The sequence below is a fragment of the Festucalex cinctus genome, chromosome 6 (genome assembly GCF_051991245.1).
Source record: "Festucalex cinctus isolate MCC-2025b chromosome 6, RoL_Fcin_1.0, whole genome shotgun sequence".
NCBI lineage: Eukaryota > Metazoa > Chordata > Actinopteri > Syngnathiformes > Syngnathidae > Festucalex > Festucalex cinctus.
The window spans coordinates 23,280,350-23,287,264 of record NC_135416.1 but is presented as its reverse complement, the minus strand read 5'-3'; positions in this window follow the sequence as shown (position 1 = coordinate 23,287,264).

Sequence of the window (6,915 nt, the reverse complement as noted above, 5' to 3'; positions counted from 1 at the left end):
TGTTGTCTATGAAAAGAAAAAAAATAAATAAATGAATACAAAATAAAAATTCTATATTAAGAAAGCAAGCGTAAATCAATAGGGCTACAGGCGGTCACCAGCCCAAACGAAAACAAGAAAAGCGGCAGCATGCTACTCATGCTACAGCTGGGCAGCTGTGGAGAAGAAAATAGACAAGGTTAGGCAATATAAAAAAGATGGACTTCACCACTAACATTGTGCCATGACGTGTCAAAGCAATATTCGTACCCTACACTTCCTCACTACCATTGCCCTATATCTCCCCCTAATTACTTAATGAAACCGAAATGAAGCGGGAGCTCTTAATGGTGGCCGGAGGAAGTGTGGGGTGAGCATCAAGGCCACGCATAACTGTAACAGATAAAAGAGTCACAGCTGCAATTGTGTGGGATTCCTATGTAATGGGATTCAACTTTACCTTTAATCACAGGATTGGGACGATACAGGATAAAAAGTTTACAGGAGTAGATGGGAGAGGCATTGTCCAGTAGGAAAAGGAACTCATGCAAATAGCCATTTTGTGCTTTTCTGTTGATAAGCATACACACTGAGGTTAGCCCAAAGAACTACATGACCCACGAGGCAATTGTGCATCTGGTTGCACAGAGAGTGGAATGTGATTGTAGTGAAAATCCACTCCTGTGTGACCCTCTAATTGGCATTGTTTTACAGTTTTACAAAGGTTGCCATAACGTACGTAAAGCCAACTTTCTCTGGTACTTTATGTGAGTGTCAGTTCTTTGCATAATGCACAGTGAAGGCTCAGACTCTGATAAAATAAAAGAACACATCGTACAAATCTGAAAGTAAGATGCATTGGATGCATCTTTCCATGAAGCGACTCCTCAGAAGCACAAGCAGCGATCTCCTTCTGGACATTACTGTACATTTGTGAGCGCTGTCAATGCATTTCTTCAAAGTTTCAATAACGATGACGATTACGGTAATTGCTTTCTTTCCAAAGTGGGTCCATATTTAATCTATGAAATCTGAACAATGTTGGCTGAAGCAACATATAGAGATGTGTTATTTACATACTGATTCCTTTAATCCTTTATAGGGAAATTTACACTCTTGGTTGTTCTTTATTTTTTGATTCACAACATTTTGTTTGTACGCAGCGTGACTTGAACTGTGGCCATCTTATTCCAAAGTCCTTACTGCTTAAATGCAGCAACAGTATTTTTTCACCAGTAAAAAAAAAACATGGTTTGATATTTTATTAGACTTAAATAGTCTGTTTAAGATCATTATTTTATTTATTGGAAGCAAGTTGAAGCTGTGACAGCATCAAGTCTGCAATGAATACAAAGCAATTCCTGACTCATAAGTGGAAGCAAACACAGAAAAAGGACATGTTAAAAATCACTCATTGTAACAATTGAGCTGAACAAGGGATCTGAATAATCAGGCTGCTGATTATGTTAATGGACATGTTACAGATATTGTCAGTAAGCTGACTGAGTAAAAATGTAAAGCCAGCCCATCATCTTTAAACTGCTAATCACATTATTTGTGTTTTAATTCTAATTACCTGGGTAGTGTCTTCCCAGGAATATTATTAGGAAATGTCCACTTTATTACCTTTTTGTATGCGTGTGCTCAAGATTGGTTAATCACTCACAACTCCTTGTACGCATGTTGCAGCTCTGGCCAAGATTAGCGTCGCTTATGCTAGCTGCCTCCCAATGAGTTTTAGCACATTCAACAGATATCATTTTTAAGGGCTCAAGTAGCCAACTCATTAACATCTCTGCGCACAAAAGCGTTTTAATGCTCATTGTGGAAGGTTCGAGTCAATGGAAAGGATACTAACCGGACATATATACTCACCAAGAGCACAACTGAGTTATGATTGTAGTAGGCTACTTTGACAGAGCAAGTGTGCAGTGTGATTCAGGGCAGTGTGTTTGAAAAGGAATCAGGATCACTCTGACAATTGACTCCCTTGCCTGAGCTGCCGTACAGTAGTACATTGTGATGGACATCATCTAGTAGAGGAGATTGGGCTCCTGGGAGTTTTCACCCAATTAAGGGTGTGGTTGGCATGTCGATCAATAGCAAGCTTTATAGAACTGTAACTGCTGCTGTATGGCAAGAAAATCTATACCAGGGGTGTCCAAACTTTTTAATTTGAGGGCCACTTACAGAAAATCAGAAGGACGCAAGGGCCACATAATGTTATGAAGAGAAATTGTGTTTATTCCTAAAAATTGTACAAATAATTTATTTGTGCTTTTGAATATTTAGAAAAATGCTACAGTATATAAACCAATTTATTTGTAATCTGGCAGTAGGGTTATTATAGTTTTGGAATTTTTCATTTTAGTTAGTTTTTATAAGTTTTTAGGGTGGTTCTGTTTTTATTAGTTTAGTTCTTTAAAAAATGCTTAGTTTTAGTTTAGTTTGTTAGTTTCAGTTTTTTTTTATTTTTTATTTTTTTTTTTTTTTTTATATGTATTACCCGTGAACAATATTTAAAAAACACCATGGGAGCAACCTCACCTTTTGGTGCTTTTCTATTGGCTGCTGCTAGATGACGTCACTTCTGTGTGACATACTTTCAAATGTCATTATTCTGGTTTATATCAAAATAAATCCACTAAAAATCACATTTAAAATCATCCCCAAAGGCTCATGCATTAAATTAATTACCAAAGACTAAAACGAAGGACATATTTGCTATAATTATAGTTAGGTTTAGTTAGTTTTGTAAACATAAAATATAGTTTCAGTTAATTTTCGTTTTTATTTTATTTTGGTAACGATTGTTTTTTGAATTTTAGTTTGTTTTTTCATTAGTTTTAGTTAACTAAAATAACCTTTAATGGCACCTGTTTTTCAATACCCTCCCTTCTTACTTTGACCATCTCCAAACATTTTTGTTTTGTTTATTTTATTTGAACTGAGTCAAATGCCATTTTTAGCATATGTCACGGGCCACTGAAAAATGGACGGCGGGCCGCAAATGGCCCCCGGGCCGTGGTTTGGCCACCACTGATCTATACTAAAGGCAGACATTGCTGCTTCTTCGATTGGAGCATACGTTTGCTGTCATTTACGTACAGTATACAGTAGATTGGTTTCCAGCATTTTATTGCGCTGAATTAAAAAATCAACATTTGTGTCGCCCTGGAATAACTTTCTTCAGTTATCAACCAACCATTTTACAGTAGTGGTTGCATATTTTTATCACATACAATTAGGAATCTCTCACTGTAACACTGGAAGACAAATGGTTTGCAAAGCTATATTTATATGCCATAGTAAATATAGAAAGTAAGTATGTATCCTATTATGTAATGATTTTGTTACGCAAGAATGAACATGCAATAAGCCTCTATCATCATAAGCCTATGCTAACATTTATGTCAGAATTCAAACTGTAAAGGTTAAACAATAGGTGAAAACAATCAAATCAATTGCAAAATGTGCTCTGTGCAAATTTCAAGTTGCTCCTCTGCTTCCTTTGTCGCTTGATTTTTTTTTTATGTATTTTTTGGTATTTCATTTGTCTCCTGCCTCCTGCTTTGCCCCCCTTCATAGCAGTCTCACACCCACCTGTACCACTTTTAATTCTTCTTGATCTCAGGGCTGTCTCTCTTCGATTATCTATCAGACTGCAGTGCCTGCAGGAAAGATTCACACTGAAGTCAAATTCTGTCAGCTTTTTTTGCCTCTTATAATGGAATATTGTATTTGTGCTTGAAGTGCATCTTTATTTTTTTTATGAAAACGTCTGCTCTCTATATTCACCTCAAGGCACCTGCTAATCTGGTTTTAAACCAAATAAATTACTGACATTCAGAGAATCATGTCAATATATTTTGAACTTTTCTTAATGTTCCTGTAGTGCACAGATGCATTGTGTTGCCCTAATGTCAATTACATTTGATCTCTATCCATAAGTTCCATTTTGCTCTCTTTTCTTAGTTGATTTGTGATTTTGTGTTATTGATTTCCCATGTCTGTGTGGAGCTTGTTGTCAAATGTCAAACAATAATTTCATGTGGTCCATCTGTCTTGCTCTCTTATTTCCAGCCAATCACTTCCTGTCACCTCTCATACGTCACTGCATGTCGCTCTTGTGTCCACTGTCCACTATTATTAGTTTCATGTGTCGGTCAATCGCTGAATTGTCAGCCATCCCCTTTGTGTGTCTACTCCAATCGCCCTCTCTACTCATGACTTGCAGATCTATTTGGTAGTCTAAATGTTAAATGCATCATGATTTTTAACATCCTGACTCATTTTTAAAATGTGAGTAAGCCGACATGTGACAAGTGAAAATATATAGGTATAAAAGAAGCCGCTGATAAGAAATAGAAGCTAACCAGTCCAGGGTGGACCCCACCTACTGCCCAATGCCGGCTGGGATAGGCTCCAGCACCCCCTGCGACCCTTGTGAAGGAATACGCAGTCAATAAGGTGGATGGATGGAGGATGGACAGATTACATGGTTTCAACGTTTGTAATAATTTCCATCCACCCATACATTTTCTTGACTGCTTGTTCCTAACAAGGGTCGCGGGGGGATGCTGGAGCCTATCTCAGCTGGCTTTGGACAGTAGGCAGGGTACACCCTGGACTGGTTGCCAGCCAATTGCAGCTGTAATAATTTAAGAATTAAAAGTACAAGATTTTTGAGAATGCACTACCATCAATTAGCTTTAAGTATGTGTACTGTAATTACCAAACAAGTCAACTCAATTTTATTTGTCAGTAACTTAATGTAGGGGGGAAAGTATTGTTTGGATAAAGTGACATCACTTCCTGGAGGCAGGCATGGCAGGGCATGCGCAGACAAGTTAGTGTGCACAGCGGATGTTCGTTTTAGTACCCTTCTTGACCTGAATGTAAGTACCCGATTTTGAACAAATGTATTTTTTTTTATTATTATTATCGCATTCCTAGTTACTGAAGCCAGACATGAGCATGAAATATCAGTTTACAAACATTACTGTCAATGAAGCCATTCCTCACCAAAGTTAATGTATTCAGTTAATTAGCCTTGTTAGTATTTGGAATGTCGAGACTGTAAGTAAAGTAACCGTGTATAGAATGGCCGTGGCATTCTGCCTGCTCTAACCGCTCTCTTTTACAGTGTCTACAGACTTCTGATTCCGCTGTCAATGTTGAAGAAGAGATGATGGCTCTGTACTTTGTGTGAGGTGAAAATGGACAAATGAGGGACGTAGGGATCGTCATTGAGGGTTCCATCAGGATCTCAACTGAGCCTGCTGCCACTTGCTTGTTCAGTCTTCCCTCGCTATAACGCGGTTCACTTTTCGCGGTCTCGCTGTATTGCGGATTTTTTTTTAAGTGCAATTTTGCATATTTTTTTACAGTAATATGCCCATTTTATAAAATTTATGAAGGTTTGAACATTGTCAATGTGAGAACATGTAAATGCCTCAATGAGAAAAGTGTATAAATTGTGCGGTCGGGGATTTTAGAGCCTTAAAACATTTATAAGCGTTGTAAAACATAAAGCTAACTACTTCGCGGATTTCATTTATTGCGGGCATTTTTTGGAACCTAACCCCAGCGGAAAACGAGGGAACACTGTACTAACTTCTGCTTTGGATCTAAAATAGGCTACCCCAAACCTCTAAAGTACACTTTTGAAGTATTTCCAAAAATACTTGTTGAAGTGAATGCTGAGGACCTGTTAAAGGTGCAAAGACCGAAAAACAATGTCATGATGGAGTTGTCAGCTGGGTGAGCACCAATGAGACTCAAACCCTTCTGAACGATGTGTGTAAGGCAAAAACAGACTGTACCCTCCTCAGGAATCGGGTTAGAGGGTTACATGCGTTTCTCACATCTCCAGATGGTCCAAACTGAAAATGCATTATAACGTTCTCTTTCACAGTAATGAAGTAGCCTACAACATTTATTTTTTGTGAAACTGCCTCTAAGCCATTGGTGTCCAAACTACGGCCCGCCGTCCATTTTTCAATGGCCCGCGACATATGCTAAAAATAGCATTTGACTCAGTTAAAATAAATTATCAAAAACAAAAATGTTTGGAGATGGTCAAAGTAAGAAGGGAGGGTGTCGAAAAACACAGGTGCCATTAAACGTTATTTTAGTTAACGTTAACTAATGAAATAACAAACTAAAATTCAAAAAACAATTCTGTTAACGAAATAAAAGTGAAAATGCTTTCTAAAAAACAAAAACTAACAAACTACGTTTTATGTTTACAAAACTAACTAAAACTAACTCTAATTATAGCAAACGTCCTTCGTTTTAGTCTTTGGTAATTAATTTAATGCATGAACCTTTGGGGATGATTTTAAATGTGATTTTTAGTTGATTTAGTTTGATATAAACCGGAATAATGATGTTTGAAAGTATATCACACAGAAGTGATGTCATCTAGCAGCAGCCAATAGAAAAGCACCTTCAGATGAAGTTGCTCACATGGTGTCTTTTAAATATTCCGCACAAGTAATACACATAAAAAAATAAAAAAATAAATTAAAAAAAACTAATACTGAAACTTAATAAACTAAAAATAACCACTTATTAAAGAACTAAAACTAATAAAAACTAACAGAACCAAGCTGAAAACTAATTAAAACTAACTACATTTAAAAAACAAAACTCAAAACAAAAATAAAACCCTACTACAAAAAAAAAAAAAGTTTATGTACTGTAGCATTTTTCTAAATATGCAAAAGCACAAATACATTATTTGTACAATTTTTATGACTAAACACAATTTCTCTTCATAACATTATGTGGCCCTTGCGTCCTTCTGATTTTCTGTAGGTGGCCCTCAAATGAAAAAGTTTGGACATCCCTGCTCTAAGCTTTAATGTACTAATTTGAAGCCTTGTTCCTGCATGAATGACAAACCAAACACAATGTACTGTAAAGAAATCC